Raw genomic sequence first — 27154 nt, 5'->3', positions numbered from 1 at the left:
AAATTCCCTCTAAAGACAGGTGACAGTGGCACTGTATTCCATCAACATGACCTGATCAGGTTGATTTCACTTTATATTGGATATTGTACTAACGTTGTTTAGGAAAATCGTTTGTCCTTCTCAGTAGGGCGGGACATAGACCAGTGAATGCCTTTATTTTTTATCCTGTACCATACAATAGCGAATCTCTGCTCAGCTGTGGGCTCAGAACTATTTGCTATGTGCACAAGGATAGCCAATAAAACATCCAAAGTCTGTTATCATTTATCTTGATTTGAAAGAGAGATGCTATTTCTAGGATGGACCTGAAATGTCACTTTTGCTGTATTCTTTGTACTATAAAGTCAAACCTTTGCCAAACTGCTTATTATGTAACAGAAAAGTTAACTAAAGGTTATTGACCATTTGTTTTCCTTCATGTTGTTAGACAAATCATGTAAAATAAGCATAACGCCAACCCTGTGAGACATGTGATATAAACAAACCTCTTTTTACTGAAGACAAAGTTCTGTCTCTGAAATTTAAACTGCCAGCTACAAAGCTAGCAAGTGCAGAATTAGAATTCAAATCCATTTTAATTCACTCGATAAATATTTAGTCCAAATGTTCTGAAAAAATGTTCTGAATCCTCTACACTAAACTACAAGCAATGAATCTAAAATGTTCTGAACACTACAAACGTCATAGGGGATACCATAAACACTTTTGTATCTCTCTTTATGATTTTATGCTGTACCTATCTCCACTCCATTGTTGTTTACTTCAACGTGCTTGATAAAAATTCCTCTGTAATTTTTTTTTTTCCAAATCAAATCCAGTATAATGACTGAAGAGAATTGAAACTGCCTCAAATGACACCAGGTAGTATTTAATGAGTGTGGATATGAGACAGGCACTGTGTAGCTGCTGTACAAAGAACAGCACACACAATCAATTGACAAAGGCAATTTGGTGCCCGTCTCTGCCAGTACCCGGCCCCTGAACCAACACTGGCCACTGGAGCGAAACTAGACCCAGATAACAGCAGATTCTCCTTGCTCCCTACACTGAGCAGTCACATCTGTCTGTGTGAACATGCACAGAAAGCAAATATAGTCCTCTGTCCACCAGCAACCTACCCTCCTGTGATCCTACCACCAGCACAGCCATGCCCACAGTAACCAGTAGAGACCCACTGCCCCACGGAGCTGTGCTGCCTCTGCTGCTGCTACTGCAAACACCTGCGCCGAGGCCAGTACCCTGCCACCCACTGGCACTGTGCCATAGCTGATGAGTGTGCACCCTGCTGTACTGCAGCCGGTGCTGCTGCTGGCATGTGTGAACAAGGATGGATTCCACTAACACCACCCTATGAAATGTTTTGGCTGCCAAAATCCATTGCAGTGCTGGGACCAGAGGTCTGGGAGTCCCTCTGCCTTTCTACTGCGGTAGGTTCCTAATTTCAAGGAGCCAGAGAACAAAGTCCACTAGTATCGGTTCCCCAGAGTTAGAGCATGCAGTCCAGGAGTCCTGAGCTGAGCCTGGACCCTCTTTAATTCTCCAGAAATGAAGCCAGTTGACTGAACTCACTTATACCACAATCAAACCCTCAAGGTTAGCAAATATGTTGAACAACAACATCAAAAAAAAAAAAAAAAATCCAAATGACAGCAACATGAAAGACTGAAGGGACACCAGCCCCAAAATGTGAGAAAGAACCAGCACAAAAACTCTGACAACCCAAAAAAGCAAGAGTGCCTTCTTTTCTCTGAACAACTACACCAGTTCTCCAGCAAGAGTTCTGAACCCGGCTGAGAAGGCTGAAATGACAGAAATAGAATTCAGAATATGGATAGGAATGAAGATCATTGACATGCAGGAGTATGTTGAAACCCAATCCAAGGAAGCTAAGACTCACAATAAAATGAAACAGGAGCTGACAGACAAAACAGTCAGTATAGAAAAGGATGTAACTAACCTGAAAGACTTGAAAAACACACTCTAAGAATTTGTTAATGCAATCGCCAGTATCAACAGCAAATAGACCAACCTGGGAAAAGAATCTTAGAGCTTGAAGACTGACTTTCTGAAATAAGACAGTCAGGCAATAATAGATTAAAAAGAATGAAAAGGAATGAACAAAACCTCCAAGAAATATGGGATTATGCAAAGAGATCAAGTGTGTGACTCACTGATGTTCCTGAAAGAGACTGGGAGAATGAAAGCAACTTGGAAAACATATTTCAGGGTATCATTCATGAGAACTTCTCCAACCTAGCTAGAGAGGTCAACATTCAAATTTAGGAAATGTGGAGAACCCCAATAAGATACTTCACAAGAAGATCATCCAATTCTCCAAGGTCAAAACGAAAAAAAAAAAAAAAAAGGTTAAAAGAATCTAGAGAGAAAAGTCAAGTCACCTACAAATGAAAGCCTGTCAGACTACTAGCAGACCTCTCAATAGAAACCCTACAAGCCAAAAGAGATTGGGGACCAACATTTGACATTCTTAAAGAAATTTCAACCAAAAATTTCATATCTTAAAGACTATACATTGAGTACAGTGTACACTGCTTGGGTGATGGGTGCACTAAAATCTCAGAAATCACCACTAAAGAACTTATCCATGCAACCAAACACCACCTGTTCCTCCAAAAACTTATTAAATTTTTTTTTAAATGAGGAAAAAAACTTATATCTGGCCATTATTAAGCTTCATAAACAAAGGAGAAATAAAATCCTTTTCAGACAAACAAATGCTAAGGGAATTTGTTACCACCAGATCTACCTTAGAAAAGCTCATGAAGAAATCGCTAAATATGGAAAGGAAAGACTATTACCAGCCACTATAAAAACACACTTAAGTGGGCAAATCAGTTACACTATAAAGCAACCACACAAATAAGTCTCCATAATAATGAACTAACATCATGATGTTGGGATAAAATCCACACATATGCATACTAACCTTGAGTGTAAATGGGCTAAATGCCCCAATTAAAAGGCACAGAATGGCAAGCTGGATAAAGAAGCAAGACCCAAATGATACACTGTCTTCAAGAGACCAATCTTGCATGCAGTGGCACACATAGGCTCGAAGTAAAGGGGTGCATAAAAATCTATCAGGCAAATGGAAAACAAAAATGCAGAAGTTGCTATTATAATTTCAGACAAAACAGACATTAAACCAACAAAGATAAATTAAGACAAAGAAGAGAATTACATAATGGTAAAGAGATTAATTAAACAAGAAGAACTAACTATTCTAAATATATATGCACCCAACACAGAAGCATCCAGATTCATAAAGAACGATCACAGAGACCTTAAAAGAGACTTAGACTCTGACACAATAGTAGTTGGAAACTTCAAAACCCCACTGACAGTATGAGACAGATCATTGAGGCAGAAACTTAACAAAGATATTTAGGATTAGAACTCAGCACTGGATCAAATGAACTGAATGGACATCTACAGAACTCTCCACTGTCCCTCGACCCCCGCTGAAATAGAAGGAACATTCTTTTCATTGCCACATGGCACATATTCTAAAATCTACCACACGATCAGATATAAAACCATGCTCAAAACATGCGAAAAAACTGAAGCTCTAACAACCACTCTTTTGGACCACAGCACAATAAAATTAGAAATTAAGTCACAGAAAATCGCTCAAAACTATACAATTAAATGGAAATTGAATAACCTGCTCCTGAATGACTTTTTGGTAAATAATGAAATTAATGCAGAAATCAAGAAGTTCTTTCAAGCTAGTGAGAACAAAGACAAAACATGCCATAATCTCTGGAACACAGCTAAGACAGTGTTAAGAGGTAAACTTATAGAAGTAAATGTTCACATCCAAAAGTTAGAATGAGCTCAACTTAACAACCTAAGATCACAACAGAAATAACTACAGAACCCAGAGCAAACAAATCCCAAGTTAGAAATAAATAAATAAATAACCAAAATCAGGCCAGGTGTAGTGGCTCATGCCTGCAATCCCAGCACTTTGGCCAACATGGTGAAACCACATCTCTACCAGAAAATACAAAAATTAGCTGGGTGTGGTGGTCCACACCTGTAGTCCCAGCTACTCAGGAGGCTGAGGCATGAGAATTGCTTGAACCCGGGAGGTGGAAGTTGGATGAGCTGAGATCTTGCCACTGCACTCCAGCCGGGGCAACAGACTCTGTATTGCACACACACACACAAAGAAAGAAATAATCAAAATCAGAGCTGAACTGAAGGTGCTGAGACACAAAAATACCATTCCAATGATTAACAAATCCAGGAGTTAAAAAATATTGAAATAGACCACTAGCTAGACTAATAAAGAAGAGAAAAGATCCAAATAAACACAATTAGAAATGACAGAGAGGTTTGTTTTTAAAGATCCAAGATTTGAAAATCTTATTGTAATCAATAAAAGATAACACTTGCTTTCATTTTAGCATCTATTGCTTTGTATGTAAAGGACAAAATGAAGGCCAGTTCACTTCAAAGACTGCAGTATATTATTTTGAGTGACCCACAGAAATACAAACAACCATCAGGGAATATTATGAACAACTTTATGTAAAAAAACTAGAAAATCTAGAAGAAATGGATAAATTCCTGGACACATACACATTCCCAAGACTGAATCAGGAAGACATTGAATTCCTGAATAGACCAATAATGAGCTCCAAAATTGAAACAGTAATAAATACCCTATCAACTGTAAAAAAGCACAGGACCAGACGGATTCACAGCTAAATTCTACCAGACATACAAAACAGAGCTGACAGCATTCCTGCTAAAACCATTCCAAAAAAATTGAGGAGGAGGGACGCCTTCTTAATTCATTCTGTGGTGCCAGCATCATCCTGATACCCAAACCTGGTGGAGACACAATAACAATAAAACTTCAGGCCAGTATTCTTGATGAACATCAATGCAAAAATCCTCCACAAAGTACTGGCAAACTAAATCCAGCAGCACATAGAAAAGCTTATTCACCACAATCAAGAAGGCTTTATTTCTGGGATACAAGGTTGGTTCAACATATGCAAATTAATAAATGTGATTAATTACATAAACATAACTAAAGGAAAAAAATACCCACATGATTGTCTCAAGAGATGCAAAAAAGGCTTCCTGTAAAATTCAATACCCCTTCATGTTAAAATCTCCCAACAGGTGGAGGTTGCAGAGAGCCGAGATCACACCATTGCACTCCAGCCTGGGTGACAGAACAAGACTCTGTCTCAGAAACAAAAAATACCTCCCAATAAAATGGTATTGAATTAAAAGAGTTCACAATAATTTTCTGGTTTCTGCAAGCCCTTCTCTGAATATTAACAAAGATAAATATCTTTCAAATTTTGATATGGCATAGAAAAGAGTGTACCACCTACTGGGAGAGGAAGTGACAGCGGTTCTGAATTTGAGGGATGAAGAAGTTTGAACTGGACCTGAACAAACTCTCTTAGTGTCACTGGACCCTGGAGAGGAAATCCTGCTTTGTAACTTACATAATTGAACTCAGACATTTGTTGAAAGCCAGAATGTGAGAGATGAACTTAAACATGAGAATATGTGATTTCTTTCATAGAAAGTCAGAGCAAATTGGTCAAAGCTGCAGACCAGCAAAGAAATACGACCAAAATGGACTGGATTCTTTTAAATCGTAGAATTCCAGGAAACAATAACTACTGGGGAAAGGGCAGTGTTCCTGGAATTGATAGAAAATACCTGAGATGCAGCATAGGTAATCTGTCAATTATTTCTAAAGTGGTTTGAGGAAAGATCACGTGATAATAGTTGCTATCATTAGCTTCGGAGGCTACCCATGTTTTCAAATGACTCTTAATTTGTTCCGAATATTTCTAGAACTTCTGAGATGGTTTTCATTACCTTTTACTTCAAGCTTGTAGGTCCCAGCTTGATCATTCATCACTTCTACAGACACAGCACCCCATGGAAAATCTTTGTTTCCAAAAGTCATGTCTTCCTCAGGGAACTAAAACTCTTTCTCCCAAAACTCTCAAAATAACATACTGCTGTCTCTAAAGTGAGGTGGCCTTCACTTTGTCCTTTACACATAAAGCAATAGATGTTAAAATACAATCTAGCATAGAAAATAAAAGTTATCTTTTATTAATTAGAATAAGATTTTCAAATCTTGGATGTTTGAAAACAAACCTCTTGAAAATAGGGAGGAATAATACAATTTGAATGTGTATTATGTGTCACTCACTAACTGTGCCACAACATTCGTATAGATCATCATTTTTTTCTTCTTAATTTTCCTATCTTTACCTAGCACGATTATGTTATTTCATATAACATAATTATCTCCAGGTTAAATAAGTAAAACAAGTTAAATAAAGTCACATAACAATGGGTAACACAGGATTAAGTCCTTCTTCTGTTCTGCTATAAATACCATTTTCCCTTCAATGTAGTACATTGCCCTATAGACAATTACCATGTATATCTGATGAATGTTTAATATTTGTTCAGGACTTTATTTTTCCTCAACACTATGGTAATAGTATGAGACAGAGATGTTAAAATCTCTACATTTAGTCTTAACTTTACTCAAATAGCCTTTTAGTCTATAGCTATGTTAAATTTATTTCAAAAACTATCAAAAAGAAAGATGTATAAGTTCTCAAAAAGAATATTGTGCCTACTAGTTCTCTCATGATATTTCAAGATATGAAAAATCTAGTGTAGAATATAAATAGCAACCTGGAAAATATCTCTTAATTCCAAACATTAAAAAATTTGAGTTCGTATTTATCCAGTAGAAGCTATTTTTCTGGAACTATCTCATGATTTATCAGTAAGGAGGCAAACCATATGTGAATTTCACATTATATATGAATCTCTTGAGATTGATCCCTATGCTTTGTGCACGTGTGTGCACATGTGCACTCATGCACATGTCACCTGCATTCATGCACCTGAAATGAAATGAGACAAATGCTAAAGAAAGCTGTCTTTCATCTTCACAAAATGTCCAAGAGATAGATTTTTAAATTTATCTGGAAGGTTTCAGACCTTAGTTGTGCTGAGGTATACAGAGAATGGCAAAATTTGATACCAGATTTCTGTTTATGAGGATAAAGTAGAGAAAGAATGAAGAGAATACTAAGAAAATAAATGAAGGGAGGCAAGACGGGAGAGAGATATTAGAACCTGGAAGATGATGGTGTCCTTTCTATGTTCAGTTCATTTTAACATGCTATCATTTCAAGAGAATTTACCATCGATTTCTACACTGATCTCTAAATGTAGTGAAATTCATATTTTGTTGTTGTTATTGTTGTTACCATGAATTATTAGATTTCAGGAATTAGTAAAAGATGCATTATAATTCAGATTACAGGTTACCTCTGGGGACGTTCTCATAAAAGCCTTTGGACCACCTGATCAAAGATACAATTAATTTAATCCATCCTTCATATTTATCAAACAAGTATGCTGAAAGCCAGTGATTTGTCTATGGGTACATAATGTTTGCCTCTTCTACGACCCAGATTCACATTTGGTACTAACTCCTGGTTCAGTTCCGCTAATATCACAGTTTCTTTTCAATGCTCCATTGCAGATAATCAATATAAGAGCCTTGCTTTGCCAATGACACAGATGAAATTCAGTAGAGTCATAAAAGTATGATAGGGTGCTTTAGTCAGATTGGTGATGAGGCTTTTTCTTAAGTGAGGCTAGTCAATTGCCGCTCTTACACTGATTAAACTAGTCCTTTATTCTAATCATGTCCAAGATGAACCAAACAAGATTACCCTCTATATAAATGTATCAATGCTCTGTATTAAGGTATCCTTGAGACGTCAAAAAGTAAATAGATGGATATATAAAAAGAGTATTCAAATATGAATGTCAGATCTATGAATTGTAAGTCAGTGTCTGTTTCTGTGTTTGGTCTTTATCCTTGTTCGTATTCAGAGAAAGACTTGCAGAGACCAGAAAATTTCAAATATGTGGAACAATGCTTATAGAGCATTCTTAAAACTGGACATGACTCTGAAGAAAAATGTTATATAAAAGCAATGCGCAAAAGTGTGTGTTATCAGGTCAAACTTACAGGAATGGCTCTGCATTCTTATTGATATTCTTAAATTTCATTAAAAATATGTTACATAAATTCTGAAGAATTCAAACTGGAAAAACACATCTCTCTCATATGTTCTGCAATAAAAGAATAAGGCCTGACAGAATACAGGAGAAGTTATATCACCTTAATGGACTGCATTTGTCAAGCATACATTTTGATTACTATTTACATTATAAATAGTAGACATTTTTGGAGCCCTTAGGAGTTCAAGAGACCAGTACATTAATAAATAATACAATAACTTGCAACTGCTGCAAAGGCGTGTACCTGTTACCATATAAAGATGTCAATTTGTGGTGGGGGGTTGTGTACCACTGTTTTGGGAGAAACAGTTTTAGTTCCCTGAAGAAGACATGAGGCTTCATGTTACCTCTGTTAATTTGAGTCTTCAAACATATGTAATACTATTCCATTAGACCCTTAAAGAAAGGTCTTTCTGGTAAAAGAGATCAACCTTTGCAAATATGTTCAGGGTTTACATCTTCACGGAATTGTTAATAGTTTGATATTCCTAGGGGAGGATAAATGTCCATGAGAAGGCAAAAGAGATTAAACCATTAGAGTAGATAAGTAGGAGGCAGTTGACAACCTGTAATGCTATTTTGGGAGCTTTGCTATTTTTCTGCTGTAGAGTTTTAACTAGAGGAATTCAGGCTCAGATTGTCTTGCATACATTCCTAGGAACTTTCACCATATCCCAGCTGCATCTAATCTCTTCACCATACGTTTTAAAAGTCACTGTATGAACAAATAAGTTGAGCAAAAATTGTGCTCTATTTGCTGTCTTAAAAGAGCATGTAACATTCATGCCAAAAGCTGTGTAGCTTTCCCTTCTCTGCCCACTTCAGCACTCTTTCGCTGGACAGCTCTGTGTCCTCAGCCCAGGTTCCCACTTGAGTGAGGCTTTTCTGCTTCTGTTTTTTCCAGAAGCTATGAAAGCCAGCTGTTGGAGGTAGTTCGCACATAATGGGGATAGGAGCCCAAGGATATGTACTGTCATTTTCCTATCCCTTGGAAGGATTTCAACATGCATTCTATACACCTACTTTAGAGAGACTGTGCTTGGATTGAGATCTAAAAGCCTTCTGTAGTAACCAACAATAATCAGTTCAATAACTCACTCTTTATTAACTTTTTTCTGTCCCTGTTTCACTATCCCATTTCCCTTACCTGGCATTCTCAGAATTATCTCAACATAAACTACCTACATTCCAAGTACGTGTCTCAGGCTCTGCTTTCAGGGAAACCAAAACAGAGAACAGAAGCCCTCTGAGGACAGGAGCCATATTTCATGGCCAAGTATAATGAGTAATAGCTTTCTAGTGAAATATAGTAGGAATTAAATGCATGGTTGCTTATTAAGTAGGCTTCAGGGTCAGAATTAGGAAAAATAATATTATTTTCAAATCATAAAGAAAATGTTTTTACAACCTAAAAGGTATTTGTACATAAGTTTACAGACTCCTCCTGCCATTGAAGAGTTAGTTTGTACTTCTGCTTTTAACTTAACATACTAGGCAAAGGAAGTTATTAGGTATCTAAGGCATGTTCAAATCCAAATCCTTCAATGGGTAAAATGTTGTTTTAAAATGTTTTTTGAAGGTACTAATGATGAGGCCTCTATTAATGATGAAATTGTCCTATTTTAATTGGCTAAATAAGTAGGTATTCTCCAAATTTGATTGTTAAGATTTTTTTTCCCCCAACAATTGTTTAGCATGTAATTAAGAGCCCAAGACGTGGTAGACTGGTAGGCATTGTGAATGACAATATAGAGGAAAATAAATGTTATAATAGTATCAAAATCCAATGTAATCTTTATAGATTCTAAATTCACTGAGAAATCTATTAGGCTTCTCTAGAGGGACAGAATGAATTTTATATATATATATATATATATACACACATACACACACACACACATATCAGTATGATATATATATTCAGAACAGATATACATATTCTGAAAAGGATGTGTTTTTATAAATACACACACACACGCGCGCGCGCACACACACACACACATATATAAAGGGGGGTTTATTAAGTATTAACTCACATGATTACAAGGTCACACAATGGTCCCTCAGCAGGCTGAGGAGCAAGGAGAGCCAGTCCGAGTTCCAAAACTGAAGAACTTGAGTCCGATATTCAAAAGCAGAAAGCATCCAGCGGGGAGAAAGATGTAGGCTGGGAGTCTAGGCCAGTCTCTCTTTTCACATTTTTCTGCCTGCTTATATTCTAGCTAGGAGGGCAGCTAATTAGATTGTACCCACCCAGATTAAGGGTGAGTCTGACTTTCCCAACCCACTGACCCAAATGTTAATCTCTTTTGGCAACACCATTGCAGACACACCCGAGATCAATACTTTGTATCCTTCAAGCCAATCAAGTTGACACTCAGTATTAACAATCACAAGAATAATGGCAGCAATATTGACATTGGAAACACTGTTTTTCTGACAAGAAATCTTTCATCTCTGTCTTCAATCAAAACTAACATAATAATAGCTACAAAAAAGAAAAACTAAAATTTTCTATTTCCTTCTAATGATACAATAATAGCCATGGGATTTGCATTAACAAATAAGGAATAAAGTACCATTATTTCCTTTCACCTAATTAATACTGTATTTTCTTAGTTTATTTTGGGAAAAAAATGCAAGTGATTATTTATATTTTCACATTGAGAAAGAAGTTGAAGGTAAAAAGAGTTTCTTAAAATCAAAGTATATCTTAGTTGGAAATGCAGATAAAGGTATCTATATCTATATCTATCTATCTATCTATCTATCTATCTATCTATCTATCTATCTATCTATCTATATATAGAGAGACAGAGAATCAGAGACTGAGATAGAGAGAGATGGAGTCTTGCTCTGTCGCCCAGGCATTGATGCAGTGGCAAGATCTTGGCTCACTGCAAACTCATCTCACGGGTTCAAGAGATTCTCCGCCCTCAGTCTCCCGAATAGCTGGGATTACAAGCATGCGCCACTATGCCTGGATAATTTTGTATTTTTAGTAGAGATGGGTTTTGATCATGTCGGTCAGGCTGGTCTTGAACTCCTGACCTCAGGTGATCCACCCACCTCAGCCTCACAAAGTGCTGGGATTACAGGCATGAGCCACCGCGCCCGGCCAGGATTATATTTTTCAAGACAAAATGTACATGTATAGGATGGCTGAAACCTTCAAGTTCTGAAAAGTTAAGGTTTGTAATAGAAAGGCCTGTAATTAAACTCTGTTGTCATAGCAACCCATTATGCAACCGTAGGTAGTGAAAATAAATGTAGCATTTGCATGTATTCCTAATGGCATTCTAAATATTCATATACATATATGCATGTAAATATATATATGCATTTGTATATATCCATACAAGTGTTCTTATGTGAATACTTAATACCTCTCTGTGTGTATAAGTGTAGTGTTTATTTTCTTTGAAAATTTTCCCATTCTCCAAGTAGACCTGATCAAGATTGCTCTGCTGCTTCCAATCATCCTTTGTTTTCAGCAGAACACCATGCATCATGTTGTGTTAAGGTAGGTTGTTTACATATTTGTCTTTCATTTCTATATCATAAGCTCTTTAAGAACAGAAACTGTGCCTTAATATTTTGGAGCAGTGACAAAATTTAGTTAGGCTACAAAATTGGAAAAAAAAACACACAGATAATGCATGAAACTGAAAGTTTAGAATCATTTTTTCATTAGTCCAAACCATCTGTTTTTTTTTTTTTTTTTTTTTTGCGGCACTGAAATATTATTATTTTGATTGTTATTCTTATTATGCACAACGCCATAATATTTCAAATAGTACTATTGCTATTGCCACTGCCACCAAGACCTACTACTAGATTTGGGGCTGGATTATAAAATGTATGTATTTTGACACAATTTAATATTTTTAAAATTTTGATCTGAACGTATAACATGAACTCTTAACAATGTTATGCGGTAGATTTCTCAAACTTAATCATCTTATGTAAAGGAAATTTCATACCCATTAAACAACAGCTCCCTGTTAGATTCTCAAAAGCAAAGTGAGGGGCTCATTCTGTGAGAGGCACTTAGGGATTAGATCTGACTACAGAAACTATGGATTGAATATTTCATTTCTTCCTTATTCTAGGATCCATGTTCTCTGAAAACAAACAATAAGTTATACTGCATTATTAACTTTATTTTGTTGTCTTTATTTTGGGGGGAGTTTAATTGTTGCTGTTTTAACACATGTACTATACACACGCACACACACACACGCATACACATATATTGTAAATAGAAAACTCTATCAAACTGTATCATGTTACTGATAACAAAATTAATAAACACCATCAATGTAGCATGTGAAGATGTGAAGCTTGGTTACTTATTAACATTTGTTCTGATGTAAGATGGCCTGATTTTAAATTTTATGATAATTTATTTATTGCTAAAGAACGAGAGTGATGTCAGCAATTTGTGTTCTTTTTTTTTTTTTTTTTTTTTTTTTTGAGACAGAGTCTCGCTCTGTCGCCCAGGCTGGAGTGCAGTGGCGCGATCTCGGCTCACTGCAAGCTCCGCCTCCCGGGTTCACGCCATTCTCCTGCCTCAGCCTCCCGAGTAGCTGGGACTACAGGCGCCCACAACCGCGCCCGGCTAATTTTTTGTATTTTTAGTAGAGACGGGGTTTCACCGTGGTCTCGATCTCCTGACCTTGTGATCCGCCCGCCTCGGCCTCCCAAAGTGCTGGGATTGCAATTTGTGTTCTTAATCCCAAGAAACAGTTATAAGGTTATATTTTATTCATCCACTCTAATAGTTATTGGGGACTTTCTATGTCCATTCTAGGAGCAAAACAGTGAATAAAATAAGGCAGAGTCCCAGCTTTTGGAAACTGTGGTCTGATGGGAGAGAATGACAACCATAATGTATGATTATATACTGAGATATGTTTTATTAAGGAAAAAGAAACAGTGCTATATTACTGTATTTTTATAAATTTCAGCAGTCACAAACAGATCCCAGGGAGTGTACAGGTAATTTAAAAGAGTGAAAGATCCAGAACAAATGTTCAGAAATACAATGGGAAAAGTAGGATGACAAATAGTCACTGAGCTATAGCCTCGGTGTCAAGAGGACAATGGTAGAGCTTTGGCAAATGGAAGGTGAAAGCCATTCCTTTCAGCTTCAGTCTGCTTTTGCCTTACAAGAATACCAGCCTGGTGATCCTGAATCTCATGACTTCTCGAAAAGAAACTGAAAATTGTGACATTTTCTGCTTTTTCATGAATGAGAATCCCTTATTATTTTTAATCACAGTGTGACGTAAATTTTATGACCCTAAGAACAAAAGTCTTCAGGCTACGGCTGGCCTGCAGATCTTTCACTCTGTGGTCTCAACAACAGATCCATGGAAATATTAAAGTAGAGCAGGGAGAAAGTGGGGTGGCTGTGACTTCTAGGCATTGAAGAGATCTGTTCTCTAAGAATTACATCTAGCATCTCCATAGTTGTAGAAGCATGGACTAGAGATGGGTGTGGAAGAGCACTGGTACTGCCTAAGTGCATGAGCAAATTGTACACCGGACACAATGGCTTTAGAGAGCTGTGGTCCTTATGACCAGCCTGGCATAGAAGGAGTAGAGTCAACAGGAAGTCTACACATCTTACAGCAGGTAACTTGGGAAAGGATCAAGCGTGGTGACTGACTGGGTTTCCTGATACAATATGAGGTAGGTAGAAAAAGCCACAAAGTTGCTACTATTATGTTTCTTGTCAAATTTGGCAAATGGGCACTTATAGTTAAATTTCAATTTAGTCCAATGAATAAGGAGATTTTGCATCAAAGGTCCTGAAACAATCCCTGCCAATAACACATATTTGACATTATTGATATTCACAAAAAGCATATCACAGGGGTCAAATATAGTCCCTATTTTATAGATGTGTAAAATTAGCTTGGGGGTTTAATTACTGTCCAGTGTCACAAGATCAATAAGTATCAGACTTAAATTTAAGTCCTAGATCTTATAATAATCAAGGTAGCTGCAGAGCTTTGGTCTGAAATATGGGTGTTAGACTGTGTAGATAGTGGATCAACATTTACTTTGGATTGAGTAATTGTTAAGATCCATATACACCATTTAGTAGCTTGTTCATCCTTGGGTAATGCAGTCTATGGTCTCTAGATCTCAATATTTTCAAGTCTAAAATTGGTATAATATCAAAGTTCTTTGAAGAACGTTTAAAAACATATTTTATTCTGCAAAGCATTAGAGAAATCTCAGCTATTTTTATCATTAGTGATGCTAACAACAGTTACAAAATATAAAGGTTTTAAATAAAAATGGTACGTTTATTGGCAATGAATAAAGTATCAGAAGGCTATTCATATTGTAGATAACTTTCAATGGCCCTGTTATGGCTATTAGGGTGTACTCACAACAGTTCAGGAAGCTAAGTACTATTACTATTAGTATTGCATGTGCGAGGAAAAGAAAAGCCTCAGATAGTTTAGTTACCTACACTGATGCCATAATGATTTGCATCTAGTAAGTGTATAACCAGAAATTTAAACAAGAGACTAATTTATTGCAAAGCTCACACTTCCCTCCTACACTGAGTGACCTCTTACCTTGACTTTTGCCATGATGGTAGCCCTAAATATTTCCTTAGACGTCTGAGCTCGGATGCAGCGTTTTTCTAGTGTAGGGGAAAGCAATAACTATAACTAAAGGCTGCTAGGTTCCTTTTACACTAACTTCACTCTGCACTTCAAGAGTCTAGTTCTACAGCTGCCCTCTATAACTACAACAGGTTAAATACAATACATATAAAGAACAGTGTAGCCTAAACATTAACAAAACTGAGTATCTTGGAGAGGAAAGAGAAACTTCCTGTGTTAATTTTCATCCTGTGTTCAGCAATGCCTGCGTGCTTTAACACAAATATTCTCAGAATCAGCATTTGTACTCTAGAGTCAGTATTTGAGACAGTGACATTAATTATTTCAGTATCTTTACAATAGAGCAATGATGATAATTATCTAATACCATGGTTTTAAGATATTATTTATGTTTTCTTATATTTATTGGAAACAACGGGTATACTTCGATGACAAGAGGGAAAACTTTTATCTCTACCCTAAACAGGGTGAGGGAGATATATACAAAATATCTCCTAACCTGGAACAAACCATGTGATTAAACCTAGGGTCGTACCTACATAAAAGCATTTTTTTGGTATTTTAGTTTAGTTTCGCTTTTGCTAAATTTCTCATCCAACTGTAGCGTCTAGGCCTTCATTCCTTGATTTGCATTTGTATGATCAAGATTAAATTCAGCAGATGGTTTTGCTAATACTAAAGCAAAATATAAAGTCACTTATTTTTTTGCTCCCAACTTCTTTTTCATTTGGCTGGAATAAGACAATATGACAGAATTTTACATTGTGGCAAACAGGTCATGTTGGGGTGAATCTTTGCTTTGATGGTTAGTACTTCCTTTCAATTTGATCCCATTCACAACTATCTTTCAGCCACTTTTATCTGCTTTACCAACCTGATGTTATTCCGCTATTCACTGTAACTGAGAATTGTAAGAATGTCTTACTAGGAAATTGTCACCTATGCATTGGTTCATCATATCAGAATAAGCTGATAAATGAACTATCTTGTCTACATAACATATATGCAAATTAGAAAGAAATACTAACAGCATAAAGATTGTCTCAAAAACCACCTCCCATTTATATGGTGATGATGAGTTAATAAGTTCTTATTGATTAAAGAAACTTCAAAAATATCTTTTCCATATTTATTCACTCATCTGTTCCTTAAACATTATTGAGTGTTTTCTATTTAATATTCTCATACATGCTGCCAAAAATTGTGCAGTCTGAATTTCTTTAACTGTGCAATAGAGAAAAGCATTAAAAGGATACTCTGAACCTCTAAATAGGCACGTGTACTGAGAATGGAACAAAGAATCTTCAAATTCACCACTGAGCTAAACATGAAAAACACATATTTAATTTCCAACCTCCCATTTAAGTGTCCTAAAAACTACATACTGTATTTAATATAATTTTAGCAGCAAAATATGAAGTAAAGACATATTTTATTTATATAATATGACCCTCTCCAAATAGCTTCTTCTAAAAATTCACACATTTTCAAGACTTCCTGTCATAGATACATTTTCCAAATAAAAATCTTATTTTTATATCTCATACCTAAAAGTTATAGTACTATAAGTAACTCGGAAGACTTCTGAATATTAAAATTAATAGCATAATAAATGCTAACATGAAATAGTTACAACTCTGAAAGCATAAAGAAGAAAATGCCTTCAAGAATTATTTTTTCCTACATGTGATGCAGTGAAAAGTACTCAAGATTTAGGGCCAGAAAAAACTGAAAAGTAATCCTGTTTTTGTTCCTGCTACTTAGGAGTGGCATGACTTTGGATAGGTTCCGTAATTCCTCTCAGCTTTGGTTCCCTCATTTCTTTTGTAGTTTTCCTTACTTTATCAAGTCTGTAATAAATTACCCCCATTTAAAGTGCACTCATTTGATGTAATCCGACAGTTCGACATGGCAATAAGACCTCCACTAGAATCATACAGAACATTTTCATCACTAACAAGGGTTACTCATACCCCCTGGTCATCTATGTCTTTTTATTCCTCTGTAACAGCCATTCGTCTACACTTTGTCATCATAGATTGGTTCGTATTTCCTATAAAGGAGATCTGTTATCTTGAGTTCTTTCACTCATATTGAGCGTGTGGCAGTAGCTCTGGTTTTCTGTTTTTTCCTTGTTATTGCTGAGTAGTACTCCGTTGTATGGATATATTTTATTTTGTTTATCTATTTACCTGTTGATGGAATGATTTTGTTCCCCTCACTCACCCCAGGTTCTGGCTACAATGAATAAAGTTGCTACATAAATAAATACATGTACAAGTTTTCGTTTGAACATGTTTTTATTTCACTTGGGTAAATAACTGAGATGGAAATAGCTGGTGGCCTGTACTTAACATTTTCAAATATCTTGCAGAGTTTGAAGCATTACTAGAAATAATGAATGGAAATGAGCTCATATGGTGCCTGACATTCTTTAGAAACTGGTCATGTCAGAGGTGGAATTCTAGTCATGAGTGTTCTTCAAAAAAGTTCTCAAAAATTTCAGACCAAATATGCTGTAATAGAACAAGTCACCAGATTAACTAGCTTTCAGCAATGAATCAGCTTTTTCCTTCAAAACTTTATGATTTGGGTGACATGTGCTTCCAAGTTTGTGTTTTCTACATTTTCTGGGTAAATGCCTTAATTTTAATTCTGGTTCAAAACACTTGCTCGTGCATAATTGCGTTCGGATTCTTCTGTAACATTATGTCACTCCCATTATGAGTTAAAATGACTCTCTGGCTGGAGCAGCTGTGATCAGTTCTGAATTCTCTATGCTGAACTCGTATGTTGCTCTTCAGAACTTAAAATTCAGGCCAGTAAAATATAATGTTATTCATACCTATCAAAAAGGTATTTTATTAGGTAAAGGTGTTGCCTTTCTCCCACAGGCAGTAATGCCAACCTCTGATTTTCTTTTGTAAGAGGATCAGGATAAAATTAATCGGTTTTGTTAAAATCAAAAGAGAAAAAAAATCGCTTACCTTTCTCTGTTATCTTAGTTCATTTTATTCAAAGAGAATAAAAATGGTAATCAGGCAGGATTGCCTATCAAGGCAATTGTGACCACGTCTCAGAAACATTTTTAGTTTAACGGTTGGTGTCAGCTTTTAATTTTTCTCAGGCAAATAAAGGTATTAATACATTTTATTTCAGCCATACATGATTAATTTTAGCTCATAGTTAGTACTAATATATCTAAAGTTGTATTTATTCCTCTATCAATCCTAGGTTTTAGAATCTGAGACGTAGCAAAATGGGAGATGGGCATCTATGTGGGTGAAAATGGAATTATTGTTACCAAGTACCTATCAATTAAATTCAATCTGGGCCAGGTGAGGTGGCTCACGCTTGTAATCCTAGCACTTTGGTAGGTTGAGGCGGGAGGATTACCTGAGGTCAGGGGTTTGAGATCAGCCTAGTCAACATGTCAAAACCCTGCCTCTATTAAAAATATAAAAATTAGCTGGGCATGGTGGTGCATGCCTGTAGTTCCAGCTACTTGGGAGGCTGAAACAGGAGGATCGCTTGAACCCAGGAGGTGGAGGTTGCAGTGAGCCAAGATTGCACCACTGCACACTCCAGCCTGGGTGACAGAGTGAGACTTTCTAAAAAAAAAAAAAAAAAAAGATTAGCTGGCACACAGATTCTAGTAGACAAGAATGTCTAAGTTCACACCCAGAATCCTCGCCACCTACAGCATTCTCAGAGCCAAGTGTCTCCTACATGTTGACGTCCTTTCAAAAGTCACCATGTCCCCACTGAACCCTTCCTTCTCCATTCTAAATTAGCCCTATCACCAGCTGCTCTCACAACACTATTTTATTTTTCTTCAGAGACTTTATAACCTTTTAACATTATTTGTTCATTCATTTAGTGTCTCTATCCTCTAAGAGAACACAGGCATTGTTTGTAGCTGTTGTTTTAAAATGCATCCAGGATTTCATTTTTATTCAGTATTGTAAGACCAACAGATCAAGAGAACAGTCACTGAAAAGACTGTTAGTCAGCGTTCCCAAGAGAAGAAGGCGTGCCAAGGTGCACAGGGCTACACAGGGAAGCACCAGGGTCGGGTCAGAAGGCAGAAGGAGCAAGAAATGTGGGAAAAAGGTTTTATTGTGGTTTTCTTGGGAAAAAATGGGCCAAGCAGGGTAAGCTGCTGAGCAGATCCAGGGTTAGACAGTTTGAATAATTTAGGCAGGCTCTGTGCTGTAAGGGTGCTCTCTACCTGTCTATTATCGAATGCTGGGGTAATCCAGGGCAGGAGGATAGTGTTCTAGACTGCAGGAGCCTGAATAAAGGAGGCAGGTTGGGCTATGGACTCAGAATTTTCTGGTTTGCATATCAAAGATGAGCTTACAGGCAAGTTGTTTGTTATCTCTACAAATTAGTTAATCCCGAAGGGCACTGTCCATTTGTTTCATGAGGCCTCTGGATGTCAAAGAATTACAAAATATAGAAAATAAAAATCACTATTAATACAGGTGTATTCCTACTGCTTAAATGGTCCCTGGAAAATATCAGCAAATATTTGCTGAATAAATTAATTCACAACATTGTCAAAATTCATGCATTTAATATAATCATTTATATTATTTTAGCGATTTATTTTAAATTTCACCAAAAGGGCACCATAAATCTCCATTTTTTTTGACAGATTCCTAAGAAAGAGAAAGGAAGGATTAATGCCTTTATAGCTATTTGAGTCTTGTCCAATATAACATTTTCTTTTTACTTTTATTTTAAGTTCAGGGGTAAATGTGCAGATTTGTTACATAGGTTAGCTCGTGTCATGGCAATTTGTTGAACAGATTATTTCATTACCCAGGTATTAAGCTTAGTACCCATTAGTTATTTTTCCTGATCCTCTTTCTCCTCCCACCCTCCACCCTCCAGTAGGCCCCAGTGTGTGTTGTCCCCTCTATGTGTCCGTGTATTCTCATCATTCGGCTCCCACTTATAAGTGCGTATACCATATTTTTTAAAAGATTGCTTTCTCTACGTTGCTTTAGACACACAAAACAAAATATATTTCTCTATATATGTTAATTTCTAATCATGTAGAATAAATTGAAGTCATACGTGGATTCCAGATAATTGAAAAAAAGAGGTTCTGTGGATTTCCCACTTCCTTAGACCTCTCCCAGGCCTCCAAAATGTGTTCCTTTTACAGAAACATATTAAGAGTTCCCTTGGACAATAGTAGGCTAGTATCTTTCAGAACAATCTTTCCACTGTGAAAATCTAGACAAATATATATATATATATATATATATATATATTTTTTTTTTTTTTTTTTTTTTTTTTTTTTTTTTTTGAGACGGAGTCTTGCTCTGTCGCCCAAGCTGGAGTGCAGTGGCGCGATCCTGGCTCACTGCAAGCTCCGCCTCCTGGGTTCACGCCATTCTCCTGCCCCAGCCTCCCGAGTAGCTGGGACTACAGGCGCCCGCCACTGCGCCCGGCTCATTTTTTGTATTTTTAGTAGAGACGGGGTTTCACCGTGGTCTCGATCTCCTGACCTTGTGATCCGCCCGCCTCGGCCTCCCAAAGTGCTGGGATTACAGGCGTGAGCCACCGCGCCCGGCCGACAAATATATTTTTAATTAACTTGAAGATATAAGACAGCTACCGAGGCAATGAGAATGTGTAGGGAATTTTCTTCCGGAAAAAGAGCAGAGCAAGAAAGGTGAAACTGATGTATTATCACCACACTTCCTCTCCAGGCAATTGCTAAGTGTAAAGGTGGCAGGTAAGAAGCTTTAAGGTTAAGCAAAACTTTTGCTAGACTCATACAGCCATGGAACAAGGATAAGAGATTAGAGACCAAAAATAAGAAAAGGTTTTTACATTTTTTGTTGCCCATAGAAGCTTTATATACTATGATCCTAATCACTAAAACTATGATTTGATCAAAATTCTAGAATAACTTGTACACTGAAGCCTAGATACGTACCAGAAGAAAAATGAAAACACATTGGAAGAAAATAATATACAGAGATTCAACTTGTCTGTACATTTTAAATAAACAGTCTCAATTCCAGGCAGGCAGGGGCCAAGATGGTCGACTAGAAACAGGTGCAGTCAGAGGCTCCCACTGAGAACAAAAACAGCCAGTGAATCCTGCCCTGGCAACTAAGGTATTCAGGTTCTCTCCTTAAGACTGACTAGGAAGTTGGTGTCACCCATGGAGAGTGAGTAAAAGTAGAGCGGAGCAACAGCTCATCTGGTAGCCACATGGGGAAAGGGGAGCTCCTACCCCCAGCAAAGGGAGGCGGTGAGTAATTGTGCTAACCCACTTGGAAGGCCATGCTTTATCCACAGATCTGTGCAAACTGTGGACAAGGAGATCCCTTCGTGAGCCCACGCCACCAGGGTGTTGAGTCCCAAGCACCGTGCTGTGCAGAATCTCAGTGGACACTCAGCTGGAGACTGCCTAAGACTACCAAATTCCTGGGGGGAGGGGTAGCTGCCATCCCTTTGGCTACCTACTGCCTAAGACAACTGAACTCCCGGAGGAAGGGGTGGCCACCATCACTGCGGTTCCAGTCTGCTATTTTCCCCTGCTGGTGCCGGAGAAAACTGGGTGGTTTGGACCCAGAAGAAATTCCTCACAGTGCAGCACAGAGACTGTGGCAGATGGTGGCCAGACTTCCTCTTTAGGTTGGCCCCGGCCCCATCCCTCCTCACTGGGTAGGGCTTCCCTGAAGGAATTTCACCAACTCCAGCCAGGGGGTTATGGACAGAACTCTGTTCTTCCTGGGATGAAACCCCTGGGGAAAGGGATGACCACGATCTGTGCAGATCAGTGGACTTAGTCTTTTCCCCTGCTGGCTCTGAGGAATCCCAGCAGCCCAGATGAATGTGATTCCCCTGAGTGCAGTGCACCCCCTCCACCAAGAGGAAGCCAGAGTGCTTCATTAAGCTGGTCCCTGATCCCGTGCCTCCTGACTGGACAAAACCCCCAAACACGGGTCACCAGACACGTCATACGGGAGCATTCCCATTGGCATCAGGTCAGTGCCCCTCTGGGATGGAGCTCCCAGAGGAAGGAGGAGGCAACCATCTTTGCTGTTTTGCAGCCTCCACTAGTGATGCCTCAGGGGTGGGAGCGACCCAGGTAAACAGGGTCTGGAGTGGACCCCCAGGGAACTGCAGCAGCCCTACGGAAGAGGAGCCTGACTGTTAAAAGAAAAACAAACAAACAGAACGCAACAACAGCATCAAAAAAGTTCCCACAAAAAAACCCATCCAAAGGTCAGTAGCCTCAAAGATTGAAGATAAACTCTGCATTCAGAAATTGTGGTACATATACACCATGGAATACTATGCAGCCATAAAAAGGAATGAGAACATGACCTTTGCAGGGACATGGATGGAGCTGGAAGTCATTATCCTAAGCAAACTAATGCAGGAACAGAAAACCAAACACCCCATGTTTTCACTTAGAAGTGAGAGCTGAACAATGAGAACACATGGAGGGAAACACAGGGAGGGGAACAACACTCACTGGGGCCTGCAGGTGGGATGGGGAAAGGGAGAATATCAGGAAAAATGGCTAATGCATGCTGAACTTAATAGCTAGGTGATGAGTTGTTAGGTGTAGCAAACCGCCATGGCCCGTGTTTACCTATGTGACAAACCTGTACATCCTGCACATGTAACTTGGAACTTAAAATTAAATTAAAATGATCACCAGACACATTAAAATATATTACCACATTCTGGAGAAAAAATAGACAATAAGAATGAAACCACAGTTGATCAAGATAATAAAATTAAAATACTTTTAATGAATACACTAAAAAAAAGAAAACAAAAAAATGACAAATCCAAAAAATTTTAAAATCCAAAATAAATGTCCATGGAACAAAAATTAAAAGACTTAAATAATTTGAAAACATATAGGTAAACCTGCAGAGAAAATTAGTGATATTTATAAATGCCAGAAAAACACCAAACTCAAGCATAAAATGAGAATGAATAGTGGAAAATTGGGGAAAGGGCATAAGAGATAGTGGTTAACGGGTTTCCAAAACTGATAAAAGATATTCACATCTATATTCAAGTACTCTTACTAATTCTAAGTCATCTGAGTGCACTCCAAGTTTATGGCATCTTTAGGAAAATAAAAGACAATGAGAAAATCATAAGGGTAACCTTCAAAGAACAACAGTAAAATGGATTTCTTATTCTCATTCAAGATAAAGGGAATTAGACAGCAATGTAGTTAGTATCTTCAAAGGTCTAACGAACTGATATTGATTTATAAAACGAAAATACAGGTATTTGTGTACATATATGTGCATCTGATGTTTGTATATATAAAATATGTAAGTATACATGTATCTCTCTGTAAAGTAATATTGTATTGTATATAAAATACATAATGTAGTACTTTAAACAACACTGTTAAAGAGAAGAGAAAATAATGAAGAGGATCGTAAGAAGGACTTTAGTGATGCTAATATTTTTTCTTTTAATAGCATTTTTTGCCTAAATGGCTACGTCAGATTTGTGATAATCCTCTCAAATCCACACTTCTCACTTTTACAATTTTCTACAGATATATTTAAATAAAAGTTTTATTTTAAAAACAGTGTATCAGGGCTGGATGTGGTGACTCCTGCCTGTAATCCCAGCACTTTGGGAAGCTGAGGCAGGCAGATGGCTTGAGTTCAGGAGTTCAAGAACAGCCTGAGCAGCATGAAAAAACACTATCTCTACAAAAACAAAAAACAAAATCTGTATCTATATAGAGAGATATAAACTGATAGAGATAGATAGATATACCTACAGATATAATTAAACAGGCATGGTGGCATGCACCTGTAGTCCCAGCTACACAGGAGGTTGAGGTGGGAGGATTACTTGAACTCAGGAGGTTGAAGTTGCAGTGAGCCAAGGTCATGCCACTGCATTCCAGCCTGGGCAACACAGTGAGACTCCATCTCAAAACAAAGAAAAGTATATTACAACTGTCATCTTCTTTTTCCAATCTTTGTGTTCCTCCCTTCCCACAAGCCTAGATTTGATACTTTTTCTCATTTATATCACTCTTATGCATGCCAACATTTTCCTTGGTAAAATATATCGTTTTAATACCTGTAAATGTAAATACATGCACCGTATTGTATAAACATGTGTCACAGAGAATTTAGAGGCTCTAGGAAGACTCAGGGGAAAAAAGCCAAGGCAAGCTTAAAGATAAATTTTAGGATTAAAAAGGGGAGCTACAAGAAGTAGCGGATGGAGATGGTAGTAGAAAGATGACCAGAGAAAATGGAAACCCGATAATATTTATGTGTGTGTGTGTGTGTGTGTGTGTGTGTGTGTGTGTGTGTGTGTTTCTTAATGGAGAGGGTTGTACATTTAATCTTTGGATCTTCGAGAGCCTTCCCTGGGTTCTTAACTTGAAGCCACATGAAGTGACATCTATAGGAATGTTCTGAAGGTGGGAATTAGAATTGCCCCACCACTCTCCCAGGGAATTCACACAAGCTGAGCTCAGTAAAGGAACCAAGGGTATGGTTGAAGCTCTGAAAATACCTTTATTTGAGATATCCTTCATCAGCAATCTCTCTGAAAGGTTGACTCATTTCACGTATCCAAAAGCTTTGTGCCCTGAATAAAGCAAGAGGAGTTGTGTGGTCTGACATTGTACACTGAGGTAGTGTCTTCAGAATTTGTTTAAAGTTTTTCATGTACATATATATGAAATACTTCATTGGTTTTGTGGTCCTCTCCTCTAGCTTATAGGTACTTTTGCTTCTGATGTCTGTGTCTGGCTATTCAGAGGGTTTCCTTGGAATGACTGGAGGCAATCTGTCATCCTCATCCACAAAGGTAGACCTGTCTGAACGGGTGGATCACGAGGTCAGGAGATCGAGACCATCCTGGCTAACACAGTGAAACCCCGTCTCTACTAAAAAATACAAAAAAACTAGCCGGGCGAGGTGGCCTGTAGTCCCAGCTACTGGGGAGGCTGAGGCAGGAGAATGGCCTGAACCCGGGAGGCGGAGCTTGCAGTGAGCTGAGATCCGGCCACTGCACTCCAGCAAGGGGGACAGAGTGAGACTCCAGCTCAAAAAAAAAAAAAAAAAGGTAGACCTGTGTGGAAATTTACATATCACAAAGCATCCCAGTGAGGGGTTGCTCTTAGTCAATGACTGGTTGATACAAAAGTATTATTGACACCCAGCTCCCTTTCTTCCAGTTGGGATAATTCTGAGATACAATTTATCCTTCAGAGCTTCCCTGAAGGATCCGGCTGGGACTGGGACTGCCTGAATTGAATCTCTTCTTGGCTTTATTCCTTTCCCTGTCCTGTTTTACTTATTTCTTTACTGGTTTTTCTAGGGAGCATTTTCTTCCTCTTTTTTTCTTTTTCTTTTTTTTTGAGTCAGAGTTTTGCTCTTGTTGCCCAGACTGGAGTGCAGTGGCACAATCTCATCTGACTGCAACCTCCACCTCCCAGGTTCAAGCTATTCTCCTGCCTCAGCCTCCTGAGTAGCTGGGATTACAAGCATGTGCCACCACACCCAGCTAATTTTTGTATTTTTAATAGAGACCGGGCTTCTCCACGTTGGTCAGGCTGGTCTCGAACTCCCAACCTCAGGTGATCCTCCCGTCTCAGCCTCCCAAATTGCCGGGATTACAGATGTAAGCCACTGCATCCGGCCAGAGGCATTTTCTTAACACGTTCTTTGAACACTAATTCTCATCTCAGTGTCTTCTTCTAGAAAACCCTACCTAAGACCTATGGAAAGAATATTCACTAAGAAGAAAAATGCAATGTTTCCAAGTAGCAATTTTGATGTAACAAATAAAGTGTTTTTTTTTTAAAGTCTCTTCCCTTTTCCTTCACTATCTCCATTTTTTAGGGTTTGAGTTTGGAATATTACTGTCAAATGAGTCAGAAGAGAGGGTAACATGAGTTTATTGGGGCAGATATCATTTCAAAAAGGAAAAAATGAAAGTAAATCATATAAGTCTATGTAATAAAAACTGAATATATATAATATAATGTTATATAAAGTACTTGTAAAAATACAATTAGAGGCAGCTGCAGGATGCACATTGAGCAGCAAAAGTAAATTGCAAAACAAAGGCTAACCACAGCACAGCTTTTCTATATGAATAAAAACAAATAAATTACATCTCTCAACCTAAGTACCCTATTGGCGTGTATCTCCTTTTCAGCCCTACATCAAAGAAGCTTCTAGATTTCTGATGATAAAAACCTGATTCAAATCAGCTCAAAGAAAATCAAATCATTGACACATAAACAATTTTAAATATAGTTGAATCCAGGGTCACCTGTTGCAAAATCCAGAGTCTCTTTCTACATATTTCTGTTTTGAATTGATTTCTGACATGGACTTAAGTTATTTCTGTCAGGACACTACCCCTTTTCCCTTTATCTGGAAAGGGCACCATTTTTAGATTCTGGAAATTACCACTATCCATGTGGTTTGAGTGAGGTTGAGCTCAAACTCCAGAATCAAGAGTGGACACCTAATCTGAATATGGTAAATCTATATGTTATTTCAAGCCTTCACCCACAGTGATTGGTTCTGGAATAAAAATGCTTTCTAAGGCAGGGCTATGAGATTCCATTTTGAGGTCCAACTTGAACATGCTAGGAAGATACATGTTCTTTCTTTGAGGGATGCTGAGAAAATGGGATAAAAAGTGTAAAACCGATGACAGTGATTTTGCCACCAAGGAGAAAGGGAGAGTTGCTTGACAATAGATCCAACACAAAGAAAAGCAGAGTTAAGAGATGAACAGTACAGAATTGTGTTCCTATATCATGTTCTGATCCACTTGCAAGCATTATCTCTCTACGTTTGAAATAGTACCAGTTGTATCACTTGCAACTGGTATAAATTCATTCTGCAGATATTGTGTTCTGTTGGCAGGTTTTGACTTATCTAGTTCTCAGAGCTTGTAGTTCCTGAAATAAAGACCTCTTTCACAGTATCTCTGTAATAAACGTGATGGAACACCATGAGTGCTCCATCATGTGCCTATCTCTGACACAATCATTGTTGACAGGGAATAAAATATTCTAATTCATCAATAAGTAAATGACTTCGGTGTCTGGGTAGGACAAAAATTGAAACAAGGTAATGAAACAAGGACCATTTGGACAGAGATAATATATGAGTGAAAGGATGGTGGAAAGGAATGAGGTAGGGGTGATATCCCAAAGTAAAAATGATGATTTTTGTACCAGCCCAAAGAGGCAAGAATGCTAGTTAGAAATAATGATAAACGTCTTACCATTCGGAACTCAAAATGTATGTAAAATATTGATAAGAATGTTTACTCTTCCTAACCCCTACACAATTTTGAGAGTAAAATGAAAGTAA

This window comes from Macaca fascicularis, chromosome 20 (genome assembly GCF_037993035.2).
Source record: "Macaca fascicularis isolate 582-1 chromosome 20, T2T-MFA8v1.1".
Lineage (NCBI taxonomy): Eukaryota > Metazoa > Chordata > Mammalia > Primates > Cercopithecidae > Macaca > Macaca fascicularis.
Note: the sequence above shows the minus strand (reverse complement) of the source record.